Source organism: Rhineura floridana, chromosome 4 (genome assembly GCF_030035675.1).
Source record: "Rhineura floridana isolate rRhiFlo1 chromosome 4, rRhiFlo1.hap2, whole genome shotgun sequence".
NCBI lineage: Eukaryota > Metazoa > Chordata > Lepidosauria > Squamata > Rhineuridae > Rhineura > Rhineura floridana.
The window spans coordinates 96,221,464-96,244,586 of NC_084483.1; the positions used below are offsets into that span (position 1 = coordinate 96,221,464).

The following is a 23,123-nucleotide window of genomic DNA, read 5'->3' on the forward strand; positions in this document are numbered from 1 at the left end:
TAAACCAGGAGAACAGACCTAACCCTATGCCAGTCAAGACTATGTTGCCATGTGTGTGTAGTCAGATGCAAGTCCTATTGCGTTCAGGTAGACTTACTCCCTGGTATAGGGTTCCAGCCTAATTGATTAGGCCTTCTCAATGGAGTGAAAGGCCTTATGATCAGGACATAGGAAACTGCCTTCTAATGAGTCAGATCACTGATCCATCTAGTTCAGTATTGTTTACACTGACTGGCAGCGGCTTTTCAGGAATTCAGGAAGGGAGTCTCTCCCAGGGCTACCTGGACTTGATGGCCTTATAGACCCTTTCCAACTCTACTATTCTTTGATTCTATGAGATGCTGTGGATTGAACACCAGATTTTCTGCTATAGATGCTCTACCACTGAGCTATGGCCTGCCTCATCACCTTCCCTAGTGTTCCTGCTACTGAGAACAAGTTCCATAGCTGGCTTGACCGATTTTGTCTGACGTGCAGTTGATTCTCTCCCATTATCATAACGCTAATACTTCAAGGTGTGACTGGAGTGCATTTTAAATTTCTTCAGTGAGTCTCCAATCCCGCCTACTAACCAAATAGGATTTACTTATGGGGGGGGGGAGAGCAAATTCGGATCAAAACAGAACGGTTCTACTATACAAATAGTGCAAGGAAACTCTGGGTCTCTCTTCACTTTGCCTAGTCTTTCAGGAGATCCAGATTTCGTAGCATATGGATTTTACAGCGGCTGGGTTTAAACTGGGAACGTCAAGCGAAGGCAGGGCTGTAATCCCTTCCCCTCTGGGGGCCGCCCGGAAGGATTTCATAGGATCTCTTCAAGAAGCCACAGAGAGCCAGCCCGAGTTCCCGCCTCCTGCCCTTCACCATTCATTCCCGTCGCCAGCAGCTGGTACATTTTGAGCGGCTCCTTCCTGGTTCTTAGCTGCAAGATTATCTACTTGGACGAGAAGCTTAGGACTCTTTCAGCTCAGCGAAGAGGGACAAAGGCCGCGGTGTCTTCTCCTGCTGCGAGCGTCCCTCGTTGCTCCTGCGCCACTTAAATAAATAAATTAAAGTGACTGGTAAGTACAAGGCGAGAGGTTGCCAATCTGGGCTGAGGCGAGTCAAAGTTTTCTGCCGCGGCTAGGCGATTTGGATATGGCGGAGGCGAACGAGGGCGCCACGGGGAAAAGTGTATTTTTGTCTCCCCTTTTGTCTCCGGGTTGCGCTTATGCAATATAGCCCATCTCCTCCTGGTAGAATATGCAAGTTCCTTTGAAGAATGCTTCGTGATTCATCGTCCTTTTGGCACCCTGGCGCCTTGCTCGTTGCTCGGGAACTTCTGGCTGAGGCTTTTCTCCGTGCCAGTCCCATTCTTGGGCTTCCCCCGGTTCAATGGGGGCGGTGGCGGGGGACGACGAATCGAGATTTTTTTTCTTCTCAAACGAATGGGAGTTTGGTACAGAAGCAAACCACTCAGGGGGAAAGTGTGCCCCCACTTTCATTTCAAGCAAGACCGGGGGGAGGAGGGGTTAGTGTTCAGTCACGATGCGTCTTTTTCTTTAAACAAGTCTCCTTTGTACAAGTTCTGCGCACGTGTGAATGTTATTGATTCAGGATAGGAAGCGGAAGGGAGTCCAGCTTTGTTTTTTGACCGAATGCACATTATCTCTCGTGGAGATATTATAACTGCAGGCAAATTATCGACAAGCTTTCGTCAGAATATTCCCTATGGGTAAAGGCGGCAGGTAGGTAATTCAAGGCTGCAACCCTCTATACACCCTTACGTGAGAGCAAGTCCCATTCAACTGGCGAGAAGGGATTGCTTTCTGAATTTTGCCATCATGCATTGGATTTTTCTGTCAGCAGATTTCTTCCAGTGAGCTGCTCCTGGATAATTATCTATTGCTGTAGCCCCTTGTAGGGTTTTCAAAAAAGTTGCTTTACAACGTTTCCTCTAACACACCTGTGATGTTGCCTGGACTGAGAGAGTGACTTGCCCAGGACTACCCCATGAGCCTTGTAGTTTCATTTCTAGAATTACAAGCATGCTTTTAATTCTTGTGAATGATTACAGTTACAACCTTTGATCTGGCAACCTGTATCAGCGATGGTTTGTTAGTAGTAAAGGGAAAGGGCCCTGCACACTCTCAGAGACACATTCTTTGATTACTGCACTGAAAATGGATTTCATAGTTGAGCACCAGTTCATAAGGGCTGATGTGTAATAGATTAAGAGGTAAGAATGGTAGTCTGAAATCTCTTTTCTGCCATTAGCTCACTAGGCAAACCACTCCGTCTCTTAGCAATCTCTCGCTTTCTTTCTTCCCCCACCCCACTTATCTACAATATGGGAATAACGATAGAGTTGTTCCTTGCACAGTTGTGGTGAGGTTTCCTGAGTAGGCTACCAGGATGTGGGGCTCTTGGGACCTATGGCAGAATGCTCCTAGGCTGCTTTTTGTATCGGCTGCATGCAGTCAATCCTATCCTGAGTCCTGCTTGGACAGGCTTGTGCTTTGGGGGAGGTACTGGCACCCCTACATCCCAGTTAGAGGGTCAAGGCCCTCCCTGATCCCTGCCTTTTTAAAGGCATGGCCCATCCCGTTTGTGTTGTTTCTAGTTTTCATAGTTGCACTGACAAGGGGAGCTTCCAGGTGGCTTTTCGTATGTGTCAGACAAAATGATGTATTTTCAAGGGATAGTCTTCTGGCTCTCTGTGGAGATGCTATTTCTGGTCCAACAGGCACTGAGATGCTGCTGACACAGCCTACCTTAGCCCAAAAGGTAAGTAGGTAACTAGTAGGAAGAAGTCGGAGAGAACATAATTATTTTGACATGTTGAGTTGTCACCAGATTGTGCAGCTGGGCAGAAAGAAGTGTTACTGTTTAGTATTGCACTTTCTTCTTACTTTGCCATAGTTCACTTGTTTTGTTCCAAGATCTGGCGCTGAAATGCCCTCAGCTAATCATTGTGTTTACTACCAGTGAACCCCAAAGTAACACACTGAGATTTGAGCATGCTTAGTGGCCATGTAATGCTGACTGACCGTTGGGGAGGGAGAGAGGAAAAAAAATCATGTGGGGAGTGGACTGCAGTGTCTTTGATGAAGGCGTAGTTGAGACCCTGAACAGTTAACATTCCACACTGCCACATTTTGTTGCAGGTGCCATTTGTATGTGCAGGTGTTTTTGAGTATGTATTCTTTAGGTAATTCAGGAATGGCAAAATATGAAATTTAATCTGACCATTTCAATCTGGTTTTGCTGTTGTTGATTTAAATTGTGCAAGTCGAAAAACAAATCTACTCTGATGTGTGTGCGTGCACACAGAGAGATAAGCATGCTTCTGCTCACAGGCCTTCCTTGCTGAGTTTGGCAAATACTCCTTTCAAAAGCAATTTGTGACAGAAAGAGCTGTTTGCCCAGCAATAAGTTGATCATAATGAGTGTTTCTCCTGTAAAAGTTGTAACAATATCATAACTAGATGCTTTATCCAGCTGAAATTCATCTAGGTTCTATGTTCAGTAAAGACAAAGGAAGTACATAATCTCCAGTGCTTTGCTTAAATACAGCAATAAAATAACACAGTGGGTTTGATCAAGCACACCGTGGGTGTAGCTTCATTGGGTAGATCTCCACAGGGCATAATAGAACTCTGTTTCCTGCTTTTCTCCACTTGTGGGCACTCATTGTACCAAGCCATTACAGGAAACGGGAGGCTTCAAGGTTGTGTGGCAGGAGGAGGACTGAATGGTGGTATGGGAGGTGTACATAGGCTTCCCATGCCCTCTGGAGACCTGGCACAGTGCCTGTGTACACACTGGGAAGGTAAGGGTGGTGGGAGGATGTGGGGCTCTGTTATTTGCTAAAAGGAACCTTTGCACTTGGAGTATAGTAGGTCAAGTCCAATGTACTCCTCAAAAAAGGATTTTATTGCGGCAATTCAAAACTATTGTGGTTGAGACAGTGGGATTATTGAGTTGAAATCTTCAAAGTACAATATTTTGAAGACCTGAAGCTTATCTCTCTCTTCTGGTTTAATAAGTATCTCCACATAGCAACTATGTTTGACATGTTTTTTTTTTTACTGCCGCATGACCAAGCAGCAATGCAAGAGGTACAGCTTCTCTTGTTTTTAGTTACAGTGATGGGGAAATGATGTGTCTCTTGAATTCCTGCTTGTTGTACAGGTGTGAGATGTATGTTATTTTTTACCAGCTCCTGGTACATTACATTGGCACAAGCTTGCTTCGACTGATTTAGGATTGGCTCACCCCTGAAAAATGTTAATACATTTTTTCTTTGCTTAAGACACTTCAGATTAATGAAAAAGTATTAATTCCTTTTTAACTGTGCTGTAGAAAATGATGTCTTCTGTATAGCAACTTTAATAACGTACACTCAATTTTCCTTTTTCATACGTAGTTATTGATGTTGGTCCTTTACAGAGCAGATTTTAATCCATAGTTTGCACTTCAGTCTCATTACAAAATAAACAGTATTTTGGATTTAGTAATTTCATGACAAATATTTTGAGTATGAAGATTCCATATCAATATGTATGTGTATTCTGGTCCACACAGATGCCTTAGAGATCAAGCTTTCCCTGATTTTGTTTTTGTTTGCGTTGCTAATATTCCTTTTGAAATGTGGCAAAGCAGATCTCTTGAGTATCTGTATATGTTCTGACATTAATGAAAAGCAGGATTGTGACAGATACAAACTCTTTAAAAATGTAAAGAATCTCCCCCCAAAATCTCACCAACCAAACATTTTTCTTAATGCTATATAAAAACAAGCATCTATCTTATGAACTGAAACAAATTATAGATTTTAGTCTTGCGTGTGTTTTGAGATTTCACACCAATTTAATCTTAAAAGCAAACTCCATGCAAAATACACTGTTTTTCTAAAATACAATGTTAAAAATAAACGAGCATTAGAAATTCTGTTTTAGGATATTTGCAGTTGTGATGCTTCTAGCCAGTAGTCCCCAGTCTAGCAAGGAACAGCTGCAGGGATCTATCCACTGCATTAAGCCACTGGCATTGCTTCCCTGTGCCTGAAGTGTGGCATATGTTGCTCAAGCAGTGCTTTCTCTAGGCATCCCCTCTTCTCACCTTGGTGCCTTGGGCAAACTCGGTAAACACACCCTAATTCATAAGAAATAAGAAGAGCCTTGCTAGGTCAGACCAAAGGTCTCTATAGTCCAGCATTTTGTTTTTTTGCAGTGGCCAGCCAGATGCCTTCAGGAAACCCACAAACAGAGCATGAAGGTGATTGCCCTTCCCCATTATGGCTCCCCAGGAACTGGTATTCCATGACATTGATTTATTTAAAACATTTGTATCCCAGCCTTCCTTGAAATGTCCAAGACAGCCAGCTATGTGAACAATAAATGTTATATATATATAATATAATGTTATATATATATATATATAATGTTATATAGATAGATAGATAGATAGATAGATATAGATATAGATATATAGATATATATAACATTACTTAAAAGCCAATATGAGGCAAGTTTTAAAAAATGACAATAATAAAAAGCACCAAGCAAAAACAATAGCCAGACAGAGATGGCATCAAAATTAAACATAATTTATAATCCCACAGCAGTGTAAAAGCTATGAGCAGACCTGTCAGATTTTACGACTGAATTTTTGTATTTTATTGTTTCGTTTTATATTGTAGTTCTTGGGTTTTTATGTAGTTTGTATGTTGTATTTTACTTTATCTTGTACGCCGCCTAGAGTGGCCGCTTGTGCGGCCAGATAGGCGGCCTAGAAATACAATTTATTATTATTATTATTATTTTAAAAAAAGGAAAGGTTTTGCCATATGGTAGAAGACCATCATGTTCATGTGTGGAAATTCCATGTAGCCATCATGGTTATGAAGTTCCCATAAATTATTCCAATACATTGCAGAGCTCTTAGTCATTTTGAACCCTCTGGGGCTCATACTGAGAGAAAGAAACTTATATATTCAGACTCTTACCTTGTCAGGTACAAAAACTGATTTTAGAGCTATTCCTTTCAATGTGTCCTAGCGTGCCCTCACCCTAAAAAATGCCAGAAATTTTGAAGAGAGGACTGGGAAGTTACTGCCTGCTAAAAAGTGCAGAGGCTACACAATTATTACCTACCAAGAAGTGCAGAGGTTGTGGTTGACTCATTGTCCATGCACTTTCTTCCAAACTGCCGTGCAGGCTATGTGAACTATTTAATATAACACTGTTGTTTTTAAAATGAAAAGCACTGGAGCCTCACACGTTCTGATTTGAGCATTAGCTACAGAATAAAAATAAGACTTGAGTATCTTCCTATCTGCTGCTAGGTTGCCAATCCCTAGAGCTTCCTGAAAAACCAAAAGTAGTCTGGATTACTAGTGAAATGTACATTCTACACCTGAAGAAAATGTCACTACAGCCATTGTTTCAAGACTTTTAGTGACAGTTTGGCTGTTTTATATGAAAATCATAACCTCTGTCTTGACAAAATATTATAATGATGTTTTGATAGTCTTCCAAGGTTCACCTATAGCGAATCACTGAAACACAATCTCTTCTGTTCTCTAGAATCCTCACACTGAGGTCTGACTGAAACATGATGCAGTTGCATCAAAAGCGTTTACCTGTCTAGGCATTCCATGCCTCTGCTGTCTCACTTACTGGGCCATTCGCATGCAGCAGCACTGTAATTATTAGATTTCTTTCCTGAGCCTCATATTATTGGTATGATAATTTGTTATAAAAATGGCCCCAGTACATGCTGCAAGTATCTGTTAAATGAGATTACTGTTAAATGAGATTTCTGCATGAAACACCTTAATGTGCAAGTGGTTTTTGCATGGCCTTGTTGCATTTAAATTTGGCCCTAGTTCACCACTGTGATACAGTTAAATGCATTGCAGCTCTTGAACTCCTTACTTGTGATACTCCCTTTTGGGGTGTGGATTAATACTTTTGCCACATGTTTACATTTTGGTTTTCATTTATTGGTAGGAAAAAATATTGAACCTGATTACCAATGATCAGGTGCATATCGTGTTAAAAGTAGTATTATCTGTAAATAATATATAAAACTCTTCATAATATACAAGGAACACAAAATAAGATGGTTTAAAGAAAGGGTCTTGCAAAGATACAGTATCTTTAAGCCTAGAATTATCAATCAGCCCTTGTAACGTGTTGGTATTTGACGCAATTACATAACTAGCTATACAGTACATGTATCTCTTTAATTATTATCTGTCTTCTTAAAAACCTAAGGAATGCAATTTTAACCAATCTTGGTCAACTTGCCCACCAGGAAGCTTACAGTTTGAAACATTTTGAGTTGTTGTTGAACATAACTTCCTTGCAATTTAAACCAAGTACAGAATGATTAAATTATCAAACACAATTGGCTGTGTTTAGCTAGGGCCTGACCGCTAGGCAAAGGAATATGGTGATAGTATCCTTCCTGCACCCTAATGATTCCTTTGCACTCCTGAAACTTCCATAAGCAAGTTCACCTTGCTTTCTTCCTGGGAATTGGAAACAATGGCCTTTTACCCTCCATAAGATGGTCTTCTTAGGCTACCATTACCCGTCCTTTAGTTTGTGTTTCAGCAGGGAATAGGGTTGCCAGGTCCATGGCCTGAGACTGATCCTGTATCTTTAGGAGAAGAGAAACTCAGCCAAGTGCAGGTGTTCTTGCAACTCTGTAATGAGAAAAACCACAAGGTGGAATTCTCCCTTCCCCCTGCGCAACTTTTAAAGATACAGAAGACCTCTGGAGGCCTGGCCTGGCAACCAGTCTCAGGCCAAGAACCTGGCAACCCTAGCAGGGAATGTACTCGGAACCACACACCCTAGGCCTAGGAGATCAGCAAAGTATTACAGGGATTTGTTATAGGGATTTATTGACCCCCAAAGAGCTGGGCACCCAATTTGTCTTTGCTTGATGCCCCATAAAAGAAGGTTTATGTGACAACTTTAAACCTGTTTTTAAACCTGATTTACTGTCATGGTCTCAACCAAGACATTTTGAGATTTTCAGATTTATGAGGGGTGGGGGAACTCAAAAGTTCCCTCAGATCTTTCTGAGTAGTTTCAAAGCTGAAATTCTCAGAGTTCTTTGGGGGACATCTGTTATGCTCCATTCAAAATGATGTCATAAAAAAACAGAAATACCTTACGGAAACCCTACTACAATAATATATGAGAAGAGTTTTATTTTGGAAGATGTGAGAAGGTGGGGTAGTGGAAGAACATAAAAATTAAGAAAAAGAGTTGTAAGGGAAAAATGCATTGAAATTCCTACCTCAAAATGACACATAATGTTTCATTTCATATAAAGGGTAGTGATATATCAGTTTACAGAGATTCAAGTTAACGATTCAGAATTCCCAATTGCCTGCTCGCTATAGAAGTGCATCATCCCCTTGTTCTTACCAGAGCTGGCTGTCATGGTGTGTCTCCCGAATACTGAGGGAAACTCCTCTAACTAGAAAACTTTATTAACACTACAGATAAATATGGAAATGATATCAGCAATTTTTCCTAATCTCTCTCTAGGAATTTTAATTGTAGTAGTTACATGTAGGATTGCTTTCAGGAATTTATGAATGCCAGAGAGCCATGGCACTCAAGTAGTAAGTTTGCCTCAGCTTGATAATTTCATAAAAGAATGCTTTCAAATGGCCAATGAGTCTAAAGTACATTGTATTGCCTTTTGAACTTCCACTTTTCTAATTTCAGTATTTATGTCAGGGAATGTATTTTTCCTAGTGGTAAAACTCTAAAGCTTTTAATTCTGAAAGCTGTATCTCTTATGACAACATCCTGCCTCCTGTAAATTCAATGTTATTTGCAAATTTCCTGTTTTTGTCCTACTTCGGGAATGAATAAAGACAGGAGTCTTTATTCAACCTTGAGAGTGATCACGGCCCTTTGTTTATGGCACATTGCCCATGTGACAGCAGTTGTAGCCAAGCTGATTAGAACTGGCTTTGGAGAATGGCTTTTATAAGGCATTGAATCAAAAGCTTAACTGAAAATATAATACAACTACCATGTCCCCAGTTTCTACTGATTTGATTTTCTTGGGGGAAATGTGTCAGATTTGTTAGGGCGAAACTATCTTATGTCAGTCCATATTGCTTATCTCTGATGGTTTTGAAATCTCCTGGAGATTTGGTGATATTTCTTCCTTTGTGCTGGTGGAGGAGTGTTAGGATGTCAGGGTTGTCAAGGGCTGCTTTTTTTGTCTTCTGTTTTCTATAAACCTGTTACAATGATGCTCTTACCTAGTTTTGTTGTAAGTTGCTGACACGCCATCCCCAGTCTCTCTCTCAGTTGCAGTCGAGGGGCGAAATAAGACACAGAGACGTCAGCTTGGGTTGAACAAGGGCCACTTTATTTAAATTATAGCAAACAAAAACCCAATTTAAAGTGACCTGCAGAGGGAAACCTAGGTGCAGGAACTATCTATAAGCAAGTAGCTTGCCACACAGCTCTTGGGCGACCAGCCCCTGCTGGGGCAAGGGCAAGTCCATCTGCTTACCCTTTACCCCGGCCACACCTTGTAGGTGAGTAGGGGGGCCTTCCCACATCATCCCCACCCGGGGCCATATAACCCCTGGGTAGATGAGATAAGTTGGCCCCAGAAGCAGCCCATATTCTGCCCTCGAGCCGTAAAGCCCTGACAGACAGGCCTCTGGAACCGCCAATCACCTCCAAAGGTGCCTAAGGGGGCCACCTAGCTGTCCTTACCTATTTCCCTTCCCGCACCAGTGCAAGATGCATAGCCCGGTAGGTCATTGACCTGTCAATACATTCAAGTTAGCCAAATAAGCCAAAACCACCTATTAATCACAACGCCCCCTAACCCGATTCCGTCCCACTCCCATGGTGTGGAGCAGGCAAAAAACCTGCCTGCCAACGAGGGTGGGCAGGGTAAAAAATTCCTACTCGGCTCCGAAGCAACCCCTAGGCACACCATAAAAGAGGGCGGGCGAGGTGGGCGTCGCGCTGGCAAAGAGGAAGGTAGGAGGGGTGGCTGGACTTAAATAAGGCCAGAAGCCCCGCCCTTCTATGCTGCACGTCGCATGCACACAATAGGTGTGACTCACGACGTTCCCCCAAACAAAGATGGAGGCGGCAGCTTTGCCCCCATCTGCAACTAGGCCCCACTCGTCAGCTGCGCGTCGAGTGGGGCATCATTTCTCCTCTAGGCAAGCCAGACATTTTGGTGGTGGCTATCTCTCCCACACACACACACACACACACTAGTTACACAGTTCTTGTAAGAACAATGGGTTGGAATGGAAAGAGTTTAAGGAGGAGCCCAAAGTTGTTGGACTCTCAGCTGAGCCACTGGACAGTCCCATTTCTCCCTCTGTTATAGCCTGACAGAGTAGCTGTTTATTTTATTTATTTATAAATATATTTGTATACCACTATTTCGTTAAAAACATCAAAGAGGTTTACAAGTAGTTAAAACAAATAACCATCTAATAAAAAAACATTTAAAAATACACTACTACTGGGAGGAAGGGCATATATAAATCTAATAAATAAATAATAAAAACAAAGGGAAGCTGTTGCAAAAAGGCATTTTAATTGCCTGCATAAGCCTGGCAGAACAGGAAGGTTTTCAGCAGGCATTTAAAAGTTAATTCAGTCACCTCATTCCAGCTAGTTTTAATAAGCCAGGATGGACAAGGATCTAATGGGTAGGTGGTTGGGCACATCACTGCAAGCATCTTGTCCACATCATCAGGCTACATTAGCTGGAACTGATCCCACAACATTAGGTTCGACGTTGCATTGGATACCTCGGTTGGAAGTGCTGCAGTAGCAATGCCTAAATCACTATGGAACCGAGCAACTTTGTCCTCACAGTGTTTAGCCAGCTGGTTACAGCTGGACACAGGGTTGATATATGACAATTGAGGGGAGGAGCCTTATAGAGCTGATCCATCTGTTGAGCCAACAGAGAGCCCTGCAATCCCATCTTAACATCTACTTACTTCCTTTTTCACTAAAATAACACAGTGCTTACTGATCTTTGTGACCTGATTTTCCTCCTACTGAGGATCCAGCTGGGAAGCAGACCTGCATTGGAGAGCAGGGGTGGACAGAAGGTAAATCAGGATCAACTAGTAGGTCTCTGAGTGGTTTGCACGTGGTTTGCAGTAAATCGATGAGTTTCTGACTCCTAGGTGTTTAAAAAGGTGGACTTCCTCAGTTTAGATTAGCTGAATTTAAGAAAGCTAACCAGAGTGAACACGGTGTGAAAAGGCTGTGAAGTCATTTCAGTTATGGTACTAAAGCAAATATCTAGGCTAGGAGGCACCTTTGTTCTTGAATTCTAACAGTAGGTCTTTTGCCTCTAGTTCAGACAGGCAGATCTTGGGATTTTACTAAAAATACCAAGTAGATCTGACAAGCCTGAAGTCTGCCCACCCCTATTATACAGCACAGGATGCTAATGATGAAACAGGTTTAAAGGGGCTCTGACATCTCCCACAGCTATCTCTCCCTCCTATCTTCCCACAGTTACTTTTTTTTGTCCTGGCTGGATTTTGAGAGCAAGAGCATTCCTACCCACCCCAACAATGGAAGAAAAGCAGTTCAGGGTAGTTTTGGGGTGTGTGTGTAAATGTGGGCCATGAAAGGATTCTGCTTCTTCTGCTTCTTATCTGCTTCTTATCTGCTTCTTATCTGCTTCTTATCTTTAAATAGTTTCAGTCCCTTGCATTACAATGCTTAGCCCCACTCACAGGGTTTATTATTACATTACATTTGTTGCCCACATTTCCTCCAAGGAGCTCAAAGTATGTACATGGTTCTCCCCCCTCTCCATTTTATCCTCCCAACAACCCTGTGGAGTAGGTTAGGCTGAGAGGCTGTGACTGGCCCAAGGTCACCCAGCAAGCTTCATGGCTGAATCAAGATTTGAACTCTGGTCTCCCAGATCCTACTGTGACACTCTAACCACTTCACCACACTGGGGTGGGTTGTGCCACTAGCATGTCTCATTAGACTCTACTTTTATACTAGTCTAAGGGAAGAAAACAGTGCAAGGCTATTTCTCCCCCTGAAATGCCCCATGAATGGACCAGTAGCAGCTTGTTGTCCAAACTGGTAACTTTCACCATTATTTTTGACTTGTATGCATTGGTTCCAGTTATCCTAAACATGAAAGGAGAGAGAGCAAGGTTTATTCTAACATGCAGCTAGACATATTTTATGCAATGTCAAAAAATCTGTGCAGTATGAAGTAAGTTTTTAGGCAGTTGAGCATATGGGATTGAATAAGGAACAAGGTAGTTTCTGAAAAAGAAATAGATGAGAAAAGATAAAAAGAAACAGAGAATGAATAATATTGGTTCCTTTCAAATCTTCATAACCTTATACTACTAGTCAGTGCTTTTTTGGCAAAAATAAATAAGGTGCCAGTACTTATAGCTTGATAAAAGTACTGTGGGTGCCAGTGCAAAATGGGTGGCATGGATATAAAAAAAGGGGTGTTGGCTGGTACTCCATACTAGTGAGTACTGTCCCCCCAAAAAGACCTGCTAAAAGTATATTATGGGACTTATTACTTGGAATAGTTTAGGGGGCAAGCAGTATGCCGTCTGCTTGTTCAGTAGGAAAAAAGTTTAGAATAAACCTGGGGGGGGCACAGAAATAATCACCTGCAAAAACTACTCTCAGCCTTTCAGGTGCCGAGTGGAGGAAATCATTTGATGGAAATTGTTTGTTGACTTGATGATCTCAATCAGCAGGTAGATTTTGGGAGAGGCTGTGCTATAAGGACACAGTCTGAATTCAGTACAGTCGTTAGACTGTGTTGTAAATGGGAAAGTACACTTGCAAAGCTGGGGACATGGGCTGAGGTTTCACCAGTATGCTGATGGCACCAAGCTCTGTCTCACATTTTTATCAAATCCAGGAGAGCCAATGGGTGTTCTGAATCAGTGCTTGGAAAACATAATGGACTGGATGAGGGACAATAAACTGAGATTCAGTCCAGACAAGATGGGAGATACTGTTGTTGGATGATTCATTGGTGCAGTCAAGATGCTGCACATCCCTAAATCTCCTAGAGGTTTTTGTTGATTAAGTGGGTATATTAATCTTTTCAAATACATAAAGGATTATGTTGATCAATTAGGGATATTAATTGATCCAAACTTGTCACTGGAAGCACGGGTGGCCTCTGTCTCTTGGAGTGCCTTTTACCAGCTTAGGTTGATGAATCAACTGTGACCCTATCTGGACAGAAATATCTAAGGTATATTATCCATGCTCTGGTAACCTCCTATTGAGATTACAGCAATGGGTTGTAAGTGGGACTACCTCTGAAAACCGTCTTGAAACTCAGCCCATAAGAACAGCCCACTGGATCAGGCCAGTGGCTCATCTAGTCCAACATCCTGTTCTCACAGTGACCAGCCAGATGCCCATGGGAAGCCTGCAAGCAGGACATGAGTTCAGGAGCACTGTTTCCTCCTGTCATTTCCAGCAACTAGTATTCAGAAGCATACTGCCTCTGACTATGGAGGAAGAGCATAGCCATCATGGCTAGTAGCTACTGATAGCCTTAGCCTCCATGAATTTATCTAATCCACTTTTAAATAGGGTTGCCATATTGCCCGGTTAGCCGGGTTTTGCCTGGATTCTATGCATGCCACCTGGCACCCGGCTAGCCCCTTAGGTGGCCCGGATTCTCAGCTTTAATTAAAAAAAAAAAAAGTTTCTAGGTCCGGTTCTCGAGATACTCATAAAAACGTCAGCCGCCCCCCCCGACTGTTAAATCTTTCTTTAAACAGTACTGTATGCACTTCCTAGCTTTAACCCCGCCCGTTCAGGATTGCAGCCAATCAGGGATTGTGTTTCAGTTTCATTGATCTGAGGCAGTGTCTAGAAAACAAAATGGTGGTTTCAAGCCCTGTTTATCTGAAAATCTCATAAATTGGGTAAGTATATACATTTCAGTTTTTTTTCCTCTTGTGTGCAGGAGTCAGATCTTGGGCAGTGTTTTGAAAACCTTCCCAGTGCTTGCTTTTTGTAAGAGCAATGCTAATCCCATATGCCCAGAGTAAATCCCATTGAATTCAATGGGACTTACTTTTGAGTAGACATGGTTATGAATGTGCTCAAAATCAATGGGACTTTGGAGTGAATGTAAAAAAGAATTGTGTTTGTGTTCTAACTCTTTCTGCCCCCTTCTCCAGTCCTATTTTAAAGCAAGTAGGCAGGGCCTACTTAGGTATTACAGTTTTTATTCTGTAGGAAACTAATACTGATTTTTCTGCAATGACCAACTGGTTTGACAATAAACTATTATATGGGCTGTATGTATTTATACATCTGCAGTGTGTGCGTGTGTGTGTATGGAGTCTTTCCAACACCCCTGTGAGGTAGGGTTGGAAACCAAGGCAGCTCACAACAAGAAATAAAGCCATTTAAAATCCAATAACCATAAAAACAAGTATAAACAGTTGCAAAACAGCGTAAAGTGGCATGATTCAGAATTTTGGGTTGTGTGAATGAAGTTGCTTATCACTTGAGGTTGCATTTCTGTCCCTGTTTGAGTAAGCCCCACTGAATACACTGGGACTTGCTTCTGAATAAATAAACCTAGGATTGCACTATAAATATCTTTACAGTTTGTGTAAATAATAAATATATTTGATAGTCATGCTTATATAAATACTTCTTCATTTATCATATTTTTGGTTTTTGGTTAGGAATCCTGACTGGTTGTGAGATGCTTAGTTTTTTGCCTTACTCATAGGAATCTTGTTGTGGTTGGTATGGCATTACATTTAGGAAAGTGTTACTGCCTTCTGTGTTTTTTTTTCCTGTTTGCATTTCACTTATCTTTAACCTCACTCCGTTACAGCCATAGAAGCAACAGCAGCATATGCAAGATAATTAACTCCCATTAGTGATAAGAACAAGAATTTATAATTATTATTTCAATTAAAACAAGAGGCTTCTCAATACTTTGAAGAGGACCAGATATTTATTTTGTTTCTGAGCCCAGGGCTGGGTCTTTCATGATGCCCAGGGGGGGGGGAGCAGGAGAGTAGTCGATAAGACAGACATCCTGGCATTGATAATCGAATTAGCAAGGTATGTGTGGGGTTGTTGCACACTTCCAGGCCCAGTTTCATTTTGAGTATGGAGGTGGAACCTGTGTAGATGTGGTTGATCAAAGGGAGAAGAAATTTTGAGTTAAGCAAAGCTCTGCTTTTATAAAACCTAAGAAACATACAGATACTTTGAATGTCTGAGTGCCTGCACCAGTGGAATACTGGAGGAACTTGTAAAACTTGCTGCAACAGTATTTAGAACTGAGCATGTGGTGTGAAAGACTCCTTTTCCTAACATTTTGGCTTCTTGTTTTTCTCCACCCACCGCATCTTTAAAATATATTGTATATGGTTAACCGTACTGCTGCCCTGACTTACTTTATGTTTGTTGCTATTTTGTGTTTTTATTATGTTTTTATATTGATTGTGTATTTTTATTGTTTTTATTATATTTGTAAGCTGTGCTGAGCTCTGTTTTTAATAGCAAAAGGGCAGAATATAAATTCTCTTAATCAATCAATAAATACTCCCTAGTGTTAGAAACTAGAGTCTAGGCATTTAAGGCTGAAAATGTTGCTTTTTAAAAAAAGATTTCTCACATCTTTCCCCAGCTTTTGGTGGTAATTCCTAGGCACAAAAACAAAACAACTGGACAATCCAAATATTAATATGCAGATATTTTGCATAATATGCAAATAATATGCAGATATTTGCATAATATGCAAATACTTTACATAATATGCAAATTAACCTGCCCGGATTTGTGGAACTGGAATATGGCAACCCTACTTTTAAAGCCATCCAAATTGGTGGCCATCACTGCCTCTTGTGGGAGCAAATTCCATAGTTACTATGTGCTGTGTGAACAAGTACTTTCTTATGCCTGTCCTGAATCTTCCAGCATTCAGCTTCATTCATTCAAGTTAGTTCAGGCACAAGGATCTGCCCTATAACTTCCACTGTGAAGGCAGATGCAAAGATAGATGCAGCTTCTCTGCAATCTCCTTATCCTGCTTTAACACACCTTTGACTCCCTTGTCATCCAAGGGTCCAACCACCTCGCTAGATGGTCTCCTGCTCTGAATGTATTTAAATACTTTTTTGTTGTGGGCCATTATGTTTTTAGCAGTGTGCTCCTGAAATTTTTTTAGCATCCTTTATTGTCTGCTTGCATTTCTTTTGACAAAATGTGTGTTCTTGTCCTCATTCAGACAAGACTTCAATTGTTTTGAAGGAAGACTTCTTGCCTCTAACAGCATCTTTGTCTCTGCTTATTTACCATGCTGACATCCCCTTGGCCCTGGTGGTACCTTTCCTGATCTGTGGTATACACTCCAGTTGAGCTTCTGTTACTGTGTTTTAAAACAACTCCAAAGCATTTTTGAGTTATTTGACCCTCTTGACTTTGCCTTTCAACGTCAGCGTTCAAAACACTGTGATTGTGAAGCGGTGATTCAATCCTATTATGCCAATATTTTCTCATGTGCCCTGGCTTCCCGTCAGTTTATGGGCCCAACTCAAAGTGCTGGTTTTAACCTTTAAAACCCTAAGTAACTTAGGGCCTGGTTAGTTGAGGATCGTTTCCTCCTGCATATTCCTTCTTAGCTGTTATCTTCAGAGACCTCCTTTGCATGCTCCTGAGAAGCAAAGTGTGTTGGGTGAGTATGAGGGAAAGGCCCTCTTGGTGATAGCACTGTGGTTATGGAATGCCCTTCATATAGTTCACCTGCTGTCCACTCTTGTGTTCTTCTCCATGACATGAAAAGATTGTCACCATTGCTGTTGTCGCCATTTCAGTGTTTTGTGGGCTTTTAAAGTTCTTAAGATCTGCTGTTTATGAATTTCTGCTGTTGTTCATTTTATTGACTTATTCTCTGTTGCTTGACTTTATGCTATTTTTGTTTTTAACATTTTTATTATACGTCACCCAGAGAACTCTGGCATGTAAATGTCATTAATAAATTTGTTAAAAATCATATACCTCCAAAATGTTGATTTCAGGAAATGACTCTGAAATACTCCTTCCTTGGCTTCCTCTGTTCCCGATTAACACTTATTAAGGCTCATTTTTAAACCCCTGTGAGCCTCCTAAGAGCCTGTACCAGGTGCAGAAAATGGCTGGTAATAGAACTGGTATAACCAGTTTGGCTAATGGAGCAAAAGTCACAAATATAGCCTAAGCTAGCCACTCTTTCACATGGATTAACCTGGGCAAGAAACACTAATATCCTTAAGAGGCTAGTTAGCAAATCAGTGAAAGATAAGAACCTACCAGTACTGTTCTTTGTGCATTTGTTAATCCCCACCAAAGTGCTTTCTAGTGTTTAAGCCATTAAGCAATTAAAGCTATGAAGTCTTGAATTTTGTAGGCTTAAGAGTTTGTGAACTTGAAGCAATTCAAATCATTGTATGAGACGCTGAGTTGTTAACAATGTTCACTGCTCGGACCCAGTTTGCAATTTTTTTTATTATGCTTCGTGAAACAGGAAACTTTAAGAGAAACTTGCAACAAAGTTTCAGTGGTCTAATGAGTGGAATTAATAATAATAAATTAATAATAATGTTGAAATGGTTTGGATTTCCCCTTCAACCTTTTCTTTTAAATTTTTATCAGTTTTTTATGATGACATATAGTGTAATTATGTTGCTTGCTGTTGTACCTTGATGGTTTTTACATGATTTGTTTTTGTGGTTCTTAGTTGTTTTTCTTATGTACATTGTTCAGAGACCTAATTAGAGATGTCTAATTATGTTATTTAAAATGTGGAATTAATAGTAATAGTAGTAGTGGTTGGTTTTGTATTATATTTTTTACAGTGATTCCTTTTGTTGGGGTATGTAAACCACTTAGAGATTTCTGTTGAAATATAAGTGGTATATAAATTAAATAAATAGGAAAATGAGGCTAGAATTTGACATGGGAGAGGGAATAGAAATTTTAACAACATTGACCTTTCTCTCTTGTATATGGGAAAGGGCCATAGCTCAGCGGTAGAGAATCTGCTTTGCATGCAGAAAATCCCAGATTCAATCCTCAGCATCTCCAGATAGGCCTGGGAGACCCCCATCTGAAATCCCGGTGAGCTGCTGCCAGTCAGTGTAGACAGTACTGAGCTAGATGTACCAATGGTCTGACTACCACAAGTCAGCTTCCTGTGTTCCATATTCTTACCCCAAGTCCTTGAAAATAAAAACTGCAAGTGAAGGCCATAATCTAGAGCAGCGTTACCCAGACTTTTTTGACCCAACGCCCCTTTGCAAAATCTTTTTGTGCCCAATGCCCCCCTCAGATTAAGTATATGCCAATGCTTCCTATTATACTTAATATACTTAACAACAAACTTATTCAGTTTACCTGCATTGTTTCATTAAACAAGTTCATTTAAACATCACAGAAACAACGGGTAGCGAGTGTGTCCCATTCCTGAAGAAAACCACCGAATAACTGACTGTCTGCGTCACCCGTTTGCACACGGCACTCATCCGTTGGAAGAATGCGCCCTCCACCGATACACCCAGCTTATCAAACACTCTCTCGTGATTGGTTCCAACATCCCTCAAGACAGCATCAGAACATTATCTAGTGCCGGGGCGTGGCTAATATCCCCATTCCTTGATATGACACTGGCCGCTATTCAGAATTTCTTTACTAAAGAGCACACACTATTTAAAGTGTTATTTCCATGAATTGAGACTATTAAATACATTCTAACTGGGGACAAAACAGTATAAAATTAATGATTTGTGTATTAAATAAAATTAAACTTAAATGCTTCAACTGTCGCATCAGACAGCCAAATGTCAACGCCCCCCTAATGAACCCAAACGCCCCCCTAAAGTTTGTAGTCATGCCAACACCCCCCTGAAAGGCTGTAATGCCCCCCAGGGGGGCGCTACCACCCACATTGGGAATCGCTGATCTAGAGAGTTCCTTTAGATGCTCCTAAAGGCTTGGGTAGACTTCAGTTTTTTCACAGTCTTGGAATTCTGCCCTGTGGTACATACAAGGGATTGCTCCTGTACGTGTTTACTTAGGAGTAAATTCCTCTGGATTGAACTATGTAGGACTGAAACATAAGAGAGCAAACTTGGAGTAAACATTAAGTTCCTCTGTGTGCAATGCATATGCAGACTTACAGGGAGTAAGCCCCATTGAACCAGTTTGTATATACACACTTACCTAGAGTAAGACTTATCGGACACAATGGGCCTTCCTTTTTAAATGTTTCTTTTTATTTATTTAACTAAAAACATAATTCAGTAACTTACAAAAATAAGAAAATAAAGGGGGAAAGTACAAAATTAAAATTAAACATACACATAAACAAAGTTACATATATAGGTCATTGCATTCACAATCCCTGGGAAGAATAATATTTAATATTTGGGAGTAGTAAAAAAAGATTTGTTGTATTTGTAAGTATCAGGATGTTGACCTTGGAGTCCTAAGGCTCCAATCCAGATATCTGGCAGATTGACTCCGAAATCCTATACAGAATTTACTGTAGAGTAAACTTGTATAGGATTTTGCAGTTGGTCTTGCAGTTCTTTGGATTGGACCTTAATTCAAATCTGGAATTTAATTCATACAGAGGGAGCATTTATAGCTAAGATTACCAGACAGAGGTCCTGTGTGCAGTGCATACTGTACAACATATGAACCTGGCTTCCCAAATCTGTTCTGATGCCATCTGTACCTTTTGTATATGATTTTCAATTATTCTGCTCTTTGACGCTTGTGTGTTAAAACCCAAGTTGCTTTAATTAAAAGTCTTGCCTTTTCTTTGTCTCTCCCCCTGCCCCCCATGTGACAAATGAGGAAATTACATGAGATTCATGAGCTGAAAGATCTAATTTAGCACTGTGGGCTATCATGAGTCATAATTAGGAAGATCGCAAGCAATTTGAACACACTTTATGCATACTTTATTGTCATCAGTTGAAACTTTTTCCATAGAAATGTACTTAACTACACAAAATAGTGATTTGTTCTCTGTGTGTTTCATAATTGGTTTTCCTTTTTATGTTTGCACAGCAGAGTTTGTCCTTCTAGTTTAAGTGATATTTGTTCAAAGTTGAGAATCAGTGGCTTCCATGTAATTACTTCCATGTTTTAAACTGTGTCAAAGTACACTCCCACCTGTTACGTCCCCTCCAGGATGGGAGAACGCAGAGTTCTAGTTTTATGATCAATGTTTGAAATTAATGGATCAGCCTCTTAAGTCATGAGCTGAGTTAGAAATAATGAGATTTATAATATGTTTGGGATATCCGCCTTTCGGTTCCTGAGCTTTCTGGAAAATTATATTCTCATTTTTATAATAATGAGGGAAAGTTTTTAAAATATATATATATTTGAAATAAATAGAAGCTGTGATTGTCAAGGTTCTAGCCTAACTTGTCTTCTTGTCCCTGGCTTTTGCAATCCTATTGTCTAAAGTTTATCTGTCAGACTGGGAAGGGGCAATGGGGAAGGTCAGTAACTATATGGTAGAGCACGCAGAAGTGCCCAGGTTCGCGGACTTCCGGGAAGGGTGACCGCTTGTGCCTGCTTTTGGGACGGTCTCCCGCCTCAAAAGAAGCTTATTCAGATATAAATCAGTCAGAACATTTTTTTTTTGACTGATGAAATTTCTCCCGGGCAGGGAGAAATGTAGAGATCAACCTCAAAAGCCTGTTTTTGTTGGGAGGACTGGATTTCATTAATTTATGAGATAAGGTCCAGCCAACAATGCCGGACGGACTTCCTAACAAGCTCTATCTTTTAAGCGATACGTTTATCTTTTCTTTAAAGAGAGAACGGACTAACAGGCAAGCACCCTTCTTTCTATTATTTTTTTTACTTGGTTTAAATTGTTGCAGCAAAAGGAGATTTGTCAGATTGATCGGCTTTGGACAACTTCTGGGTGAGCTATAACTCTTCTCTGTTATTCACGAAATTAACAGCTTATCTCTGTTTCTGTCGCAAAAAGCTGTCCTGGAAGTGCATTCTAAAGATAATAAACAGAAGAGGGATTTCTATTCCTGATTTCTATTCCGAGGAATATTATATTGTCTGGGACTATTCTCTTTTTGGTCTATTTTATTTTGACGAATCTGCTTCTTCACGACGCCACTAACTGTTTTGATGCTGGGAACTAAATTTGTTTTGCATTCTTGAACATAGAGAGATAAGGCAGGTTGCTCTGTTTATACTGTGATGTCATCAAGCCTGGAATATTAACCCAATTGTTGCTGAAATAAGAAGTGGTTCTTCTTTATTTTTGTTTTGTTTTGTTTTCGTGGTTTTAAAAATGGCAATCAAGAAAGTGGCTGAGAATCTGGAAGTAATTATGTTTCAGAAAATAATGGATGAGATTGAGATAACGAAACAAACCCTGCGACAGGGCAGTAAGGAGCTGAAAATTGAACTGAGCAAAATGACGCAGGAGCTTAAAGAAATAGGGGATCCTGTGAGAGAGGAGAATGAGATCAGAGATGAGAAAAGAAAAAATAAAGGGAAGATACAAGCCCTGGAGATTGGAACAAATGTGGAATTGGAAAAAGATCTGGAGTTTATGGATTTTAGAAATAAAATCTACTGTTTGGAATTTAACGTTATCTCTGAAGAAATTAATGAAGATATTAGAGATAAAGTTATCAATGACTTGGATAATCTTCTGGACTGGAATGATGTGATGGAGCTTGATATAGAGAAAATCTATGGAATTAACTGCAGCCATGTGACAATGGAAAAACTCTCAAGAGATGAGCCAGTGCATTTTGTAAAAAAGAAGAACACAGATATGACTTTACAACAGTATTTCAGCAACTTATTCAGAATGGATGGCAAGAAAATATTTGGGATAGAGGAAATTCCCATCAGACTCTTATTATATGACTATGGCTACAACAGCAAGATTATTATGGAATACTGATAATGGAAGATTGGACACTGAAATTACTGGACTTAACAGGACTATTGAAGATGGAAGATGGAACTAATAGGGATAATGGAATAATGGCTATTGAAATTATTGGACCTAACAGATTCTGATGAGATGGATTAATCGAAATGTTTATTTGGACTATGGTTATGACAATAAGATTATTATAATTATTAACGAGATGGATTAATTGACATGTTTATTTGGAGAAAAATTGATAGATATATTTCTTAAAGAATTGAAACCTCTCTTTGACTTTTTGTGGAAAGAATAAAGTAATGTTTATGAGATTTGATGATTAATTAAGATAACTACTGGAGGAAAGTGATTTTATAATATGATTTAAGAGACAGGATTGTTATATATTGTAGACCTATAACTGATTTGATATGTGACAAATGGGAAGTCAACATTTTATTTTTTTTGTTTAATCATTTTTGTTTTGTTTTGTTTTTTGTCTTTGAATGTTTTATGATTTTGTTTTCTATGTTTTATGAAAATTTGAATAAAAATTATTGTAAAAAAAAAAGAAGAAGTGCCCAGGTTCAAACCCTGGTATTTCCAGGTAGGCTTGGGAGAGAAACCCCAGAGAACTGCTGCCAGTCAGTGTAGACAATACTGAGCTATGACTCTGTATAAGGCAGCTTCCTATGTTCCTAGCGTTCCTCAAAAGTAAAACCCAGTATGCAAAGGGTTTGTTTCCTCTGTAGTTGCTTGCTTCTGTGTAGGCACAGTCAACCATTTGTCCTTTGATTCAGAGAAAACCAAAACAAACCTGAATTGGCTTTGAATAATATAACTCATAAGGTTTAATGGCATCTTATTTGTATATTCTGAATAGCCGTGTCTTTTCTGAGATTAGGGCTTCTTTAAAATATCAGCCAGCTGTTTTTGTACTCTGAGAAGAGCAAATATAAAAAATTCAGCAGCACTAGCATTCTTGTTCTTTGCTGTCAACATACAGTCTTTTAAATGGCTTCTCTGGAGTGGGAGAAATTCAGTGAAAGCTCATTCTTACAAGTCTCCAGAGGAGATGGGTGTTGTTTGCTAATCCGCTGTTAGGATTTATTTAAGGCTGCCTGAAAGATAGATTGTGTCTCTTCCTGACCTGG

General features: G+C 40.2%; 1 long non-coding RNA gene across 1 annotated transcript in view; it reads left to right on the forward strand.

Moving 5' to 3' along the window:
- Nucleotides 1-625: 625 nt before the first annotated feature.
- LOC133383296 (uncharacterized) overlaps nucleotides 626-23,123 on the forward strand; it is a 56,227-nt gene continuing 33,729 nt past the window's right edge. Inside the window, exon 1 of the long non-coding RNA XR_009762234.1 lies at nucleotides 626-1,061. This is a non-coding gene — a long non-coding RNA (uncharacterized LOC133383296). The remainder of the gene's footprint in view (nucleotides 1,062-23,123) is intronic.